The 17,275-nt window shown below is 31.9% G+C and overlaps 1 pseudogene; it reads right to left on the bottom strand.

Moving 5' to 3' along the window:
- Window positions 1-2,082: 2,082 nt before the first annotated feature.
- Window positions 2,083-4,161, bottom strand: LOC134698046 (uncharacterized; annotated as a pseudogene).
- Window positions 4,162-17,275: the final 13,114 nt, after the last annotated feature.

Genomic DNA, 17,275 nt, shown 5'->3' with positions numbered 1-17,275 from the left:
CTCCCCCCTAGCAATTGTTTCTAAGAACCCCAAGCTTCTTTCAAAATGGCGGCTCAGCATCGTAATCCTACCAACATCACCAACGATTCTCTTGAAAAAATTCCCGAAACCATCGCTATTTCTTACCTGCCAGAGAGTGAATCCGTATCCAAGAAGGCATTAGCAAAGGGTCTCAACTATTTTACCCAAGGATATATCCATGATTTGAGAATATCTGAAGTAAATGGTGCCGTACGTGTAGATGCAAGATGTTGGCGGTCTATGAGGAAAAATGATTCGCCACAGTCTTCACATTGAAATCGGGCAACAGAAACTTACTGAATCTTATTGCAATTGTAAAGCTGGGTTAGTATATATTTATTTTGCCTAATTTATGAATTCTGGTCAATGATGGTGATCTTTCGCAGCGGCAATTCCCAATCAACGTACACATAGTGCACGTGTGTGCGTGTCTATTACCAGGCTTATCTTACACAGTTTTACACACCCCGGCTGACAAACGATAATTGTGTCTAAACGGATTTGTCTTGGATAACAGATCATAACAATTTGTTATTAAAATAATGGAATTCATACAATAAATAGATACGGGACAAGATTGAGTTCCCACTGACTCAAAAAATTGTCCTGGTATCACTTCAACCAAAATTGATATTTTTCAAAAAAAATATTGACAAGTAACTACAAGGCCGATTTTTATAAAATAAATACCAAAAGATGTAAAAATGTTTCGAGTTTTATTGTTTATTTGGTTGTTATTTTATTCATGCTCAATTTTTATTTTCCGATGAGATAAACACATAGACAAATATTTCTGAAAAAGTTTGCTATGCATTCTAACCAAAATAAAATCGTAAAAAAAAATCATTTGTGTTCTCCTCATCAGAAAATGAGCATAATAAAATTAAGGCTAATTAAACAATAAAACTTAAATCATTTCTACATCTTTTGGTATTTATTTTATAAAAATCGGTCTTGTAGTTTCTTGGAAATATTTTTTTGATAAATATCTATTTTGGTTGAAATTATATTTTTCTGACCATGATTTTGTTCAACCAGATTATATTGGACAAGAATATTTTGAAACCATTGGAACATAAAAATGTTGATGTAAAAATAAAGTACAAGACCCTCCTCCCCATTTGTTTTTGCACTAATCGAGTGTATACATTTTTCTTATCACTAATTTTATTTATTTCACACTAAATGGGCATTGCTCTCACATAGTAGGCTTGATTAAGTCCCTGCAGGGGTTAACGTTGCACAACTTTTCACGAGTGCCTGATCAACAAAGTTGCACAAGTATTCCACAACAGTGGCATGTGCCTCGAGGGACAAAAATAAACCCTGTACCTGTAAACCACTTGGTAGTTGCAAGACCCCTGGAAAATAGAAAGAGGCGACCTGTATTATGTCATATAGACACAGAGGAAAAGTAAGCTTTAACATTTTGTTTTAAAGTTGTTAAAAATGATGAATGCTATTTTGTGCATTCTTGTCTCATAGACATTTATTCCACACACATCATGATGTGAATTTAATACATGTAACAAATCATTTTTGAACCTTTTCCTGTCATAAAAATATTTTCAGAGTGCAATACATTAATATAGTATATTGTAAATGCTGTAGGTAAAAATGCAGGATTACTATTGCTTTCATATTGTAATTGTTGCTTCTCTTTTAGATTACCAGAAGTTACTGAAAGGGACATTCAAATTCTGAAAAACTTAGACGAAACACCCCTTCAGTACATGATATCCAGCAACACCCCAATGATTGACACACCTCTTGGAAATGTCCAAATAGGATCTTTTTTGTCATATCAGGTATATTTACGTTCATATATTCTATCGTTGGGTTGTTTCCCCTTTTATTTATTCCTCCCTTGTTTTGTCTGCCTTTATTTGGACTCTGTGTATCTAATGATTTAAATCACAATAATGTACTTGACAATATAACTGGGGACATTTTTATTATTACATATATATGTTCATGTATGTAAAAGCACCAATCAAGAAACATATTACAACATAACTAGAAAGAAAGAACTTAAATCAGACAAAAATGCACATTTAAACATTAATTAGATTTGTCTGTGACGAAAATGTCCTGAAATAATGTTAGAAAGGAACAGACAGACCAAATCTTGTTAATACTTTGAAATATATTTGTTTGAATAACGTTTGATAAAATTTGAAAGATTTAAATTTTTGCAATTAGTCTTTCTATATGAACACGATGCTTTGCAATTTTAAGTGTCTGTCTGGTATCAGCAGCTGAAATTTGTGCTCCGCTGGCACCAAATGGTGGAATATTCAACTTTAAACCAATATTTTTCAGTTCCTTTTCTATTGTAAGCCCTGTGTCGACCATAACTGCATCACCCTCTTCTATTATACCTTTTGCCTTCAAGGAACTTAAAAGTTCATAAAATCCACTTTGTTCAGTTCTAGCCTTATCTGAAATGGATCCAGTAAACAACTCGGAAAAAAATATAACAGAACCACTCGGATCACATCCTATAAGGGCTTTCAATGTTGTGTTTGATTTGTAATCACTATACAACTGACTCTGAATTCCAAGGGCGCATGGTGATTGTGTCTTAAATTCTGTACCATCAATTATAACCAGTGACTTAGTAAAATCTTTTCTGTATTCCTTTGGCATTTTTTCTATAATAGCATTCCTATGCGGCCAAATTGATAATGTGCCAAACTTTAAATACATGTGATCAATCCATGTATTGAATAGGCTGCTTGTAGATTGTTTACTGATTTCAAATCCCATGGCTATATCCTTGAGCCCGAAGTTGTGTCGGAAGACGGACTAAAACAAGAAAAAGACAATCAATTTGAGACAAGTTTTTCAAATCTGTCCTGCCTTTCTCATACTCGAGGGAGAAGTCTGGTGGCATTAAAAAAGAAAATAATGCCAAGAATCGAACATGTTATCGCTGTGTAGTACTTGAACAGCCCCTTATTTTTTTCTTCTTTGACTCTAACACTTTCTATGCCAAATCTCCTTCTTTCGGCTAACTGTTTTTTCAGTGTTTTATTTTCTTCCTTTAGGACGACTACAGATTCCTTAAGGTTTCTTATTTCCTCATTCCTTAAAATAAGTTCATTTTTAAGTTCGTGACATTCTATAGATGCTGCAAGTAAATCCATTGGAGACAACCCTGAAATAAAGATATTGCAAAAATTAATAAATGATACATAAACATGTATGAATAATGATATACAGTAATAGTGCAATCATTAATTTCTTATTTTTCAGATCAGAAATTTGAAAAAAGAATGTTGTTGCTGAGTCCATTGGTTGTGGAAATATGTCTGTGTTAAATATGTCTCATGTAAATCTTCCTCATGAATTTACCATTCTTAATAATGATTATTCCGATTTCGACAATCAAGCATTAGAACTCAACACAAGACAACAATCCCACTGTAAGGAGTGGTTTGAGGCTAGGCAGTATCGTCTTACGTCATAAAATTTTGGCAGAGTGTTAAAAAGAAAATCTGCCCCATCAGACAAATTTTTGACAAGTATTTTTTAATTCAAAACAAATAAGTGCAGCTCCACTTGACTATGGGAAGCGACATGAAAAATCAGCCAAAGCAAAATATCTCATAGAGTACAAGGATAGAAATTTTCATGAATGTGGTCTAGTAGTTAACAAAAACTTCATGTTTCTTGGTGCTTCCCCTGATGGCATATTGTGTGACAATGGACAGAGTGGGATAGTCGAAATCAAATGCCCTTACACAGCAAGAAACATGAAGTTAATTCAAGCAAGTGAAGAGATAAGAGATTTTTATTTAGAAAATGATGGCGGACAACTGAAATTAAGAAAAGATCATGAGTATTACGCTCAGATACAAGGACAACTCATGATAACAGGGTGTGACTTTAGTGAATTTATTGTGTTTACACAATGTGATTTACATACTGAACGGATAATACCAGACATTGTATTCATGAATGATATGCTCAATACGCTTGCATCCTTTTTTCGAGATTTCGCCAAGCCATTTATTGAAGGGCTAAAAAAGCAAATAGATTTACCATCTGAATGAAAATGTTGGACAATAATTACTTACATTGTTCATTAGTTTGTGAGGATTTATTTAAGTCATCGATATGGGATGTTGAAGGCTGATCCTATTTATGATCTTCTCTAAAAGAAAAAAATATCAGTTTTCACTACATTTACATGTACTAATTATAATCTGACAAAATTAATTGTAGTTGTAATGAACAAAGAGAAGTTAAAAAAAATTATGCATTAAATTGTGGTCAATAAATAAAATCATATTGAATTCGAAGCATTGTATTTTCCCAATTTATGCAGTATCATAAATTTTATATTTGTATAACATGAATAGACACACTATAGTTGGATCAGATAAATCACAGGTTAACAAATATGTGAAGTGCTCGTGGTGCAAAAGCGAATATTGAATAAACTTATTTCACTATATAATACTCACTGTACATTGTCAGGAAAAACCAGCTTCAGTTTTCTTTTGTTGCTTTTTGCAGGGCTTCCTCTCCTCTTTATTTTCCTACTGGGCTTCATTGCGGAACCATCTGCCTGTATGGGATATGGGTACCGCTCATTGGGACCATTTTCACCAATAAAATGCTGCAACAATATGTTATTTATTAGATAAAATACAACTATGAAATATTTCAGTAATGTGTGTACATGTTAAAATAGAAAGCAAGGACATCCAAATGTTTATTACTCACCCACCCCCATATGACAACAACAAATATAATCAGGAACCAGAGAATGAAGAGTGTATTCTTCGACTCACAAAAGACATAAATACAGCTGGGCATAGTTTAACATAAAACAGTTTCTTGTTTTCTTGCATTTGTCTGACATAAGCAATCATTTTATAGATGATGTCAGGAGTAATTACTGAAAGGTTGAATTATAGTAAAACATTAATCAGAAACTTGCTTTACAACACTAAAAATACATGTTGAGTCCTTCCATAAACAGGAAAACTGAGATACCTTACTTGTACAATGTATATGCCCCCTTTTTATAGGAAGTGTGTTGGCTTTTTCATTCATAGTGGAATAGTCACAATGAAATAAGTTCATGTTGAACATGTTCACCATTTGCTGACAAAGACTCCAGTATTTTTCAGTAATTTTCTCATACCAGTTTACATTGTGACTGACATGCCCCTTCACCTGTACACATGTTTGTGTACATTCCAGACTGATACACAACATGTTGTACACGTAAATCCGTATGTTGACAAGAACACAGGTGCTAACTACTATAAATAAAATCGATATATACATTATATTACAAAACAAACAAGTAATAAAACTATATTTACTTTGGAACAAACATCTTTTTGTTTATTAATGCGGTCAACGTTCAGCTGATCGTGGGGTCGTCCACAGGCCTTGATCCAACGGCGACATTTCTCTAAATCACGTTTAGGTTTTGGAAAAGGAATAAATTAATGGCCTTGCATTCGCTCTGGATATCTCTCGTCATTATTACACGTTCCCCATGCACATCGGACAACCATTGTGATGAGAACATACAAGAAAATAATCGTTTGTTTATCCTTTCCCACAACGGTAAATGAGTTTGTTTGTGGGACAAAGATGGCGGCGAACTTTTGACCTGTGCATCTAATTAAAACAAATCAAATTATACTACAACAAATCCCCCAATAGTGGTACATAGGTGTTACGTGCCAACCCTTCCCACCCTAATATTGCATCGATTTACTCTGAAGTCTGACATCATGACGAGGCTGTTCATCTCACGTAACACCTATGTACAAATGTACCACTAATGTTTGGCTGTGCGGGATGTATCAAGTTCGCAGTCACGTCCAGTCAGAAGGGGGACGTTAAATCCGATGCCTCGTCTCTTTGCACGTTAAGAACCCTTGCAACAACTCTTTGAGGGGTCCGTAGGTGGCCTGTTGCGAGGCTAAATTTCTATCCATTATACCCTCATTTTACAGTGGCAGTCCAAATTTCCCCGACCATCATCCCAGATGGCCTATATTGTATCAACCTACCTATTGTATTTGTTGTGAACTTGTTCTCGTCCTGAATATGCATGAAATATTTGCCACTGGACGTTAAGCAACCAACAATCAATCAATCAATGGATATCAACAAAAAAGCTTTGCAATGATACCTTCGCAGTTTTGAGTACCATCGTGGTCAAAAGTCCTTATATGTATTAGTTAAAATAGATCAAACATGACCCTCAAAAAAGTATTACTTTCGAAACAGACCAGTGTAATAAAAGTAAAAATGTACAGTACTCAAATATTTTTTTAATTTTTTTTGAAACAATTAAATCATCTTTATTGCACTAAATGCTGTTTAACAATTTACCTAGCTTACAGCATTAGGCTAAGTATCCCTGTATATCAGTTATTATACATCCAGGGAGAATATATAATAAAATATTATATAATTGTTAGTATTATACAATTAGACATAATACATAAATTAAATTAACATCAATATACATTGATTTAGTCGGCTTACAAATCGGGAAAAATAACGGATCTACACCGTATCGTTTTGTGATTATTATGTATGTTTACTTTCTCACAGGTGGTTACCTGTGTATTGGAGTTACTTTAATATTCTTTTATGTTTTGAAGGATTTATTTTGTCTAAGCTTACTTGCTTGACTATGCTAGTGTAAAACATAACTAGGTAAGTTTATAAAATTATTTTAAATTTAAATCAAAAGGTTATTTGCTGTGCGGGTTTATCTTGGCACCTCGTGGTGAAATATTTATATAAGGCCAAGGGAAGTAAGCATATGTTTATTTGTTAAAAACAAACTATACCTTTACTTACAGGTAACACTATGCTGAAGTCTTTAATAACATATTCCCGGTTTCTATATTTCTTATCTAATTTAATCTTATAATGTCATATATTTCCTTTTAAAAATTTTAAAGATTTCTATCTTTGATTCTTTTTTGTTTGAAACAAAATGTGCCTTATATACGGAGAAAAATATAACTGTTATCAGGGTGTTTATATCAAAATATTTTACATCTGCTATTTTATAGCCAGTTATTAAATTTTCTAGCCTTAAAATATGTCTATCTATTTTAAGATAAAGTAATAACTTGTATATTTCTTGCCAGTAAGTATTATTATAAGGGCAAGTAATAAAAAAATGTTTATAGTTGTCAATTTCTTTGCAAAAATTGCAAGAATTGTTTTCTAATACTTTCCACTGTACTAATAAGTCGTTGCATGGAAGGATGAAGTTGAGAAGTTTCCATTTAAACATTTTGAATTTGTTGTTTTCTAGATAATTATATATAAAATTAAGAGTGCTTTTAAATTTTATAAATGAATTTTCTTCAAGAATTCTTTCCCAATTCAGAATATATACAGGTTTTTCTTGCTTATAAGGGGCAGTTAGTATTGAATATATTTCTTTTTTACTCATTTCTGGATAGATATATGATTGAGTAGTACTTGCAGATTTTTTGTTTTCTTTATATTTACTTTTGTTTTAAATGAGCTTTCTTGTTTTAAAATATTCTGCCAATGTTTTGGATTAGCTTTCTTTAATAGTGATAATTCTCTCAAATATTATGTCTGAAACAAAATATTTTAGAGAAAAAAAAAGAATTGGTTAAAAAAACATCGTCTTGAATGGCTGATATCTATTTGGATTTTTGACAATGTTTCCGTCTCAAAACATCTTCATTTAGGTTTAATATAATGTACAATGAAATTAATTTAAATGTTATAATTAATTCTTGTTTATTATACCCAACAAGTATTTGAATTATGTAGTTGTGTGGGTTATCTCGTCTCATTGACATATACACCAGCGTAACATGTCATACTGATTTCTGAAAGTATAAACAATACAATGTGTATTCTTTCTCAGCAAACTAACAGATTTTCATCAATAAAAATACAAGTCAAATTAATACAGTCATGTAATTCAAACCAAATACCATGACATAACTTTTTACCACTTGTTTAACTGTGTACATGTTTTAGTAACCATGATGTCACCTCAAGTTTTAAACGTATTCTATAGAAACCCCAAATAAAAAAAAATGGAGATTTGAAATACCCATACTCGTTTATGACCCAGAAATATTTTACTGCAATGAAATGTAGGATAAAATCATAAACTGTCATATTTAAGGGATTTTATTTTTCGACCTATTTTCATATGTAACCGGACGTGACGTACTATGATTTGGTTGTATTAAATCTATAGAGATTGTCTTTGAATTTTTCTATTAAACCTATTAGAAAAAGTCGATACTGATTCTAATCCACCGGTTTTTTTTTCGTGTAGCACTATTCCAGCAGCTCTTGTATAAAGATTTTTCAGATTTTATATTTTCGTTTTCCTTCAATGGTGTTACATATAAAGAAATTTTTGAACCAAGGGTTTATTTTAAGTTTAAGTTATCCAAATTAAAGATGGCCAAGATGAGATACTGAGAGTACGGCATCATATATTTAATGAAGTCAACCATAAATTTTAAAATGAAAATACATTAAAAATATGTCAATATTTTAATATAACTTTATAAATACGTGTTAAATCAAAATTGCTTCCACGTTCAAAATTGGCATCATAAAAAAGTCAGAGTTAAACAGTATTAATATTATTACACTATTGATGTAGAATATAAACTTTTAAGTTAAATTATGAAACTGACCATATAATGTAAACAAGAGCCTTTGATACTTTAACTCTGCCATGGATCATACTTAGATTTTGTTCTAAAAATGGCAGCAAATTTCAAAATGGCTCCTTTAAAATGTCAGAACTTTGCCTATTTTTTTTTAACAATTTGGTATAAAATAATACAAAATAATGTGATATCTTTTTGAATAAAAATACAAACCAACAGATTTTTTTTAAGAGTTAGCATACACTATGATATAAAAATGATGATTACATTCAAAGTGGCGTCTCTAACATGGTATCAATTTATAGTAAATGTTTACATGACTTCAGAAAAAATTTCAATTTACCAGCAATAAAAAAAAAATTACGAAAACCTACAGAGACAAGTATTTGTGTTTTTCAAATGTGAACAAAAATAAAAATGGCCCTTCAAAAGAGAATATTTGGCACAATCATTTCATAGAAAATATGTAAGTTATTGGTAATTGAAAGAAAATGCATATACAGGATAATACAAATTTAGCTCAGTCTCAATCATTTTCTAAATTCGGTGAGTATTCAATAATAAATACATGAAATATCAGTATGTCAATGCTTCTTTCAGGCATTTAAATGTCCGTAGTAGATATCCTTAAAGGTGAATTAAACATAGATAAATGAAATTGTATAATTCTTATATGCTTTGCATATTAGGGAATACGATAATATGATTGGTCGAGAGAACTTCCGGTTTTTGATCCTGACGTTGGTTATATTTCGATAGACGACGTTGACTGAACTTTTTTTCGTAACCAATGTAAACAAGATGGCGGCGATAAAAACACCGACGTTGAAAGAATTTATTTTCACGTTAATCGTTTAATTAAATGATACACAAAAAAAATCGTTTAATGACAAAAATATACAATTAACGTATGATAGAGGTAAAGAGTATGGAAAAATATATTCCCTATCTCCAATATAATATAATGTGATGCGATGTTTATACATGTGAGAGGTTTAGTTAGCTATAAAACCAGGTTCAATACACCATATTAATATATAACTAGTCAGGACTATGACAGTTGTTATCCATTCGTTTGATGTGTTTGAGCTTTTGATTTTGACATTTGATAAAAACTTTCCTTTTTTAATATTCCTCATAGGTCAGTATTTTTGTGATTTTTTTTTATACATTCACAAGGGTGGGCTCTTGACATGACATTGCAGCTTTATCAAACCCTGACAAGAATTTTACCCATGTACCATCAAGTTTTTGCTATCAAACCAGGGTTCGCGACAAAACAATTACCCCAAATAAAACTACCTTGGGAAGATACATGTACCTATTTTGGTATGTTGTAGTCGTGCATCTCATGTCGGAAGATTGTTGTCAATTGTTCTTGTCTTCTGTGTGAATACATGATTGTTTTCTTAATTTATTCACTATATCAGATTTACCAGTCCGATCATTCCGAAGCTCACAGGTTGACACCCAGTTGTTATAGAACAAAATAATTGAAGCTCTTTGTTAGAGAAGGCGATAAATGCTTACTGTAATGTTTACTAGTAACAATAGTAATAAAAATTCTAAAAGTTAATAGAAACAAATAAAACGACAATTTTCTTCTCAATTACGAAGTGTTATCTTAAAAACACCATTTGCATAAGTTTTCAATTTATCTATTACATAGAAATGCAGAACAATTAGATATAAAGTCGACGACATGGGTATCTATCAAGTTGGATCTAGAAAATGCATAACCTCCGATTAAAAAAAAAAAATACCACGGTCGGAGAACATATCAATCGTTTAGTTCAGTACTTTTCGTATCTGCCCTTCCATTACGTGACTGAAAAAAATAAATCCAAAAGATGGGTAACAATTGTATCGAAAAGTGAAAATCGAGTGCACCTTTTTATGTTTGGGCGTGTTTAAGGTGTATATTTTGTCTTTAAAACGTACAAAGCAAGAGTATTTGATATATCATCTCGCTTCAGATTCTATTATTTTTATATATCAAAGCTACAGGTTGACTTTCTTACATAAACAAATCACAGTACGAAAAGATGAAACATACCTATCTAATGAATCACAAAAACAGAGTAGGTGTGTTCGAATAGCTATTTTTTTTACTAAAAGTATCCGACGACCAAAATAAAAGAATACCATACAGATTGAGCATCTGTTCGAGACGACAAATTATCTAGACAGTTTGACAGAATTTTCTAAGACAGATTGTACCAAATTCACTTAGCGATATTTCCATCTCTTGAATGACTCGCAAAATACATTTATTTTTAGTATTTTTGTCTTTGGTTGTTTCTCCTTATTCAGCCATAGACTGACGTTGTTTGATCGACAAGGCGTTAGTCTGCGTATATAACTTACACATATCAATACTGTCAATTTAAATAGCAGGATTACAAAACAAGGAGATTGTTTGGCCTTTCTAACCAGCATATTTTAAATTCTAGATTTTCCTCTTTATTATAAAATAATAGGGTTTGACAATAAATTGTTAATTTTACATGCTGTAAATAGAATAACTTTATGTGCTCTGGTTGTTTGTAAAATGAGACGCCTAATCTGCTGTACTATGTAATTTAACCTGCATGATCATTTACTTAAACACTGGCAATCAACTATCGTCTTTTAAACTACAAAGGGCTTTGAACGTAACCATTTCTATGCATAGGCCGCCGAACATTATGACAAAGTTTTCCTCACACTAATAGATCCGGTTCTAGTTTTATACTGTGAGAAAGGTTTGCTTAAAACCATCATCAAGAGTTTGACCTGGATTTAGCTTTCTAACAGCTCTACGAAACTCCGTAATATGAGTGTTAAACTTTAAGGAACGTAATGGACGTTATTGAAATTACTATAAACAATAAAGTGAAAGGAGAGGCGATGATACCAAAGGGACAGTCAAACTCATTGATTGAAAATAAACTGACAACGCTTTTTCTAAAAAACACTAACAGACACATAATAGTTTACAAGACACAATATAGAAAACTAAAGACTAAGCAACACGAACCTCATAAAAAAATGGGTGTGATATTAGGTGTTCCGAAGGGTAAGCAGATCCTGCTCCAAATGTGGCACCTGTCGTGTTGCCTATGTTTTTAAAAATCCGGTAAATAGTATTGTTCGGCAGTTCAAAAGGGAAGGGAATTTTCTATAGAATTATATTTTATACATAATTTACGGTAGTTAAATAAGTATGTGTGGGGCATTCAAATTTTAGAATTCAATAAATATCGTAGCATTGATAGTTTAACCTCTTCGTAAAATAGAGGAAGGAGTGCAGATTGCTGAAAGTTTATTCACACCTAGCGGCAACGATGAAGCATGATAGTAGGTCCAGGTTTGTTCCAACTTCAACCTTTCCACTGGAATTTTCGGCAACATCTTTAAGCTATTTGACTTCCACCTTTAATGCAACTTCAAATGCAGAGTTATTAATTGTGAGATCGCCTTCCACTTATGATATATCTGGTTCGATTATTCACATTTCTGCTGACGGGTGATTTGCTCAACTCTCCGGTTTAAAAGTATTACAAAATAGTTTCAGATTGGTCAAATGTTTGAAAAGAAAACCCTCGAACATCCTATGAAAAATGTTGGATAAAAAATATACAGGTTCCATGAAATGAATCTTTTGATCTACTGAATTATCTACAGCAGACAAAGAGAAAACATTATGCGATAGATTGGTAGTGCATACAATGCCTTCTTGGATATAACGGCAACAGGCACTATTGGCCATCGAAGTAGACATTAATAACACTCTGTCATAGAAAACAAGTACAAGAAGTCAATGTTTGGAGAAAGTGTCTACTAGATCTTGTTTTATAGTCTTACAGTGGATCATAATTTCCAAATAAGAACAAACTATGGGTTTCTGGTCTTCTTCTTTGTACAACTATACATCAGCAGCTGTTCTTTTGTTAATTTCGACTGAAAATATGAACAATCCCGAATGTTGGATCCAGACTGAATCAAGCTAACAAAAGACAACAATGAATGGGGTACAGATGCTTTTTATGGATTAAATAAGATGCCTTTATTTTAGAAAATGTTCATCATCAATATAACTAACACTATGCAAAGTTTCATGCTTTTACTATAGAGTGGTCAATCGACAAATATATTGAACTTAGCCTCTTGACTATTGGTGGCCATTTTGAATTTGGTGACCATATTGGAATTGTTCTTGTTCAAAAGGGTTTAAAAAACTCATTACTAACACTGTATAATGTTTCTGGTTGTTACATTAAAGAGATTAACTACACCAACATTGGGTTTACCTTCTTTTAAAATTATTTGTGGCCATTTTGAATTTGGTGGCCTCACGGAATTTTTTTTGTAATGGCTCCATAACCATACCCCTTTGTCAGCGTCATAACTATCACTTTGCAAAATTCATGCTGTTACTATAAAGTTATTAAGTTCACCATTATATTGGACCAGACATATTGCCTATTGGTGGCTATTTTCAATTTGGCGGCAAGTATGGGACTATTTTCGAGAAAAGAGGGGCAAAGAAACCAGATAGTCAAATGCATAGATAAAAAAAACTGACAACGCCATGGCTTACAAAGACAAACAGACAAACACTAGTACACATTACAATGAAAGCTCTATATCCAAAAATGTGTGTTAGCGTCACAATTAGCACTGTGCAAAGTTTCTTTTTTTTATGTTGGCCTTTTTGAGTGGTTAGGGTTCGGAAAGGTCGGGTTTTCTCGTTGCTCGAACTTTTCTGCGTCTTAAAGTGTATGATAACACCGTTATAAATATTTTGATATGAGCGTCACTGATGAGTCTTATGTAGACGAAACGCGCGTCTGGCGTTCTAAATTATAATCCTGGTTACTTTGATAACTTGATATATTCTTTCTGTTTTTTTTTTTTTTAAGAAAACTAAAATCTGCTTCAATGTTTTTATTACACCTGGCAGCAACAATAAATTTTCCAGGACGTACTACGATTGCAGCAAACTCTCTATAGACAAACTCCCTGAAAAATACAACACTATGAAGTAAGAGACACATACAAATAACTAACATTTAAGTCAAAAATTAAGATCACAGGTATATATATAAAAAAAGAAGATGTGGTAGGATTGCCAATGAGACAACTCTCCACAAGAGACCAAAATGACACAGCAATTAACAACTATACTTCACCGTACGGTCTTCAACAATGAGCAAAGCTCATACCGCATAGTCAGCTATAAAAGTTCCCGAAATGACAACGCAAAACAATTCAAACGAAAAAAACTAACGGCCTCATTTATGTAAATACGTATAGATTAGAAAATATTTGTTAATTATAAAGAACATATACTAGTTTGTTTCTCTGGCACCCTTGTCGGCTGAATTTGTGACCACATAAAACTGGTATTTTTCTTACTTTCTCCTCTTTAAGTTTTCGTTTTTAAATTTGTCCTAGGTAAAGAGTTAAATTGAACAGTTTTACTGCTTCAAAATTCTTTCAAATTTGAAAAGACAATTGCTAGTCCATTGTTAGTTTAAGAGAGTCCACACTGACGATTTGCCTAAATTGCATAATTTTATAATTAATATTAATCAAAATGTTAATTTGTTAAAATGTTATGATACTTATTATTCTATTTCATCTAATGCACATTGTGGATAAAATAATCAGTTATATTAGCATATATCTGTAATTATAACCTTACCACGAACTTTTGTGACTTGACGTTAACAATTTACATTATATTGGAGAGAAGTCCAGAGCTTAGATTTAAATACAAATACTTCTTTATCAATAATCTTTTTTATGAAAATGATATCCTAAAGCAACACAAGATAAGATAGACATTCTTCAAATTGACAAATAATTCACGATGAGTGACCCAAAGGAGCAATGACATTTTCGCAGACAGCTGTAAATAATCTACAAGACTCGACATTAACTATTTTAAATGTAATCGGATTATTTAAAACAGTTATCACAATAAGTGTTAAAATACTACTATACCCCATAGAACCCAGTGTTATTGTTAAGACATGCATCTTTCATTGCATGTTTTGTCTTGTGATTGTCCTATTGGAGACTTGTACTAAAATCTGCAGGATGTGTTAATTGTAGTTATATATTAATGGTTTTTTTTTTAACGGAAATAGATTATTTCCACACATAAGCTAAATAAAGGATCATACTTACTCGTGGTAACTCGCATATGAAGCGATGATTAATTGTACAGTCCAAGTCAAACCAGTTGGTGCCGTTGAACTGTATTCCCACACAGTCAGCTATCGCACCAGTAATTGCACTACCTGAAATCATTTACCGTCTATTTAATTCGCATTATGTCTTTTAAATTACCACAAAGGGAAGAAAACCAATATAAAAGATAGTCTTGTTCAACCCTCCTACAAAAGTAATGAACCAACTTCAAAATAAACGTTGCCTCGTCTTGTTGAAGATTTCACAAATAATCATCGAGATGTGTTCAAGTGTCATAAACCCATTTGAATGACACTTGCGTGTGTTTGTCGTTTGTTTGTTGTCTCATTCCAGTCATATCTATTTATGTCAATTTTCCCGATAGTATGATTTTGCTCCTCTTGAGAAGATTAAATTGTGTCAAAATAAAATCGAAGGTTTATAACACCAACAAAAATTGACGTAAAAACTAAATTGCTTATCTGTATGATGTGTACATATGCTTTTCCTGAATTATCATAAAAAAGTAAAATTTACTCATTCCAAATGGGGGAACAGCTAAATTTAATTGACTATTTTCTATGGCAAATATGTAGGTCCCTTCCAAGGCTATATCATTTGCACCGGTCCATACAATTTCTGCATTTGCTGTAAAAATAAAGGAAATTTGAATGAGTTTCATCGAAAATCAGAAGATTTATTATGCATGTTATAAATATGTTCCTGAAATCGTCTTCGTAGTTCATAAATAATAGACAACACTATATACACTCGTGAAATAAAGATTTAAGTTTTCAAGATTTCTGACTTAATGTCAATATAATCAGAGGTTATCTTTACATTATGGAATTAATTGGAACTTATTTCTTTTTTGAGTGAGAATTTATCAGAGCTACATGTAGAAAGTGGTAAATGTTGTTTTGTTCTCTACTGTTTATTTGTCAATATTTTTTTTAGATATAAGCCATTGAAAATTTGGCAAGATATGATTCTCTCTACATTTTTCATGTTTTTTAACATTGACACCTTTTTTTCTTTAAAAAACAATGACTCAATAACAAGGATTTTATAAAACAAAATTTCAAATATAACCTTTTAAACTATAAGTAATAAAATTATGAAAAGAAAAGTAGGTGGAAATGGACATGTTTTTTAAATGTACTACATGGATAAAACCAGAGGATTCTGAATATCTGGCAAAAATTCAAATTAGCAAAATGTCTAAAGATCTGTGATGAATTGAACTTTTATAGTGGTTAACAGCTGTTTTGTAGTGAAATTATTTAAAATTTAAAATTATTCCAAGAAAAAGGCAATGAATGAAAAATGTGTGCAAAGGAATATGTATTTTATGTATGCAATTAAAGAACTTACTATGGTTTATTTTTTCAATATGAGAAATTTTGTACGAAATGACACACATATAAATCTTCCGTCAGGTACGACAGGACATACATATAAATAATCCATGAGCTACGATATGTTCATCGTCGGAAATGTTCAGGGCAAGATGTGGTTTGTGTAAGCGTGCATACAGGGAAACACTATGATTCGGATACTATAATTCCAGGACTTACACTGATACACAGATACACACATTTAACAATATTAAACTCAATTTAAATTAATTTAGTTGGCTTATCTTTTGCAAGTTCTATTATAATGTCAGTTCTTGTTTAAATGAAGACTGTTTGTACTGTACACCACGTTTTGAGGAACATTTGAAATACTATATTACTGCAAAAATAATACAAAAAACCTGTTGAAATGATGTTAAAATAGATGTTCCTGTATTATTTGGTTGCGACAATAACAATATACTGCCTTATTAAATGAATGCCTTATGGTTGAGAAATGTTACAGTTAGCTGTAGTGGAACTATCCCCCTTATTTGTCTATGTAATTAGATTACACAAATTCAACATTAAGAAAATGATCAATTCAGACAATTGCTTTGAACGCAACACATGACCTTATACAATGATTGCGTTAGGGTTTAGATAAGGGACAGTTAAAGTAGATCGAGCCGCTGTCGAGGGAATCTGTTTACCTTTTTGTGTTACACAATTTGCATTGCACTAATTGAACAATTAAATACAGAACTAATTTTGATCTTTAAATGACTGTCTTACACATTCGTTCTTTTATTTAGAAAAAATAAATAATGCATCCATCTTCCTCCAGCAGCTACATAACCTGTGAACTGTCTTTAGTGTTCGAACGTCTTTGGGAAGAGATAATTGTATCGTAATACAGATTAATGTATTAGTTCAAACATCTTGCTAACGGATTAGATTTGCTATCACATGTTTTGTTATCTTTGTTATCACATTTATTTCGTAATTCGAGATGACTGAATACATGAATAACTTTATTTTAATAGAAAATACAATAAAATTCTC

The sequence above is a fragment of the Mytilus trossulus genome, chromosome 14 (genome assembly GCF_036588685.1).
Source record: "Mytilus trossulus isolate FHL-02 chromosome 14, PNRI_Mtr1.1.1.hap1, whole genome shotgun sequence".
Classification (NCBI taxonomy): Eukaryota; Metazoa; Mollusca; class Bivalvia; order Mytilida; family Mytilidae; genus Mytilus; species Mytilus trossulus.
Note: the sequence above shows the minus strand (reverse complement) of the source record. Positions and strands in the feature narration are given on the sequence as shown.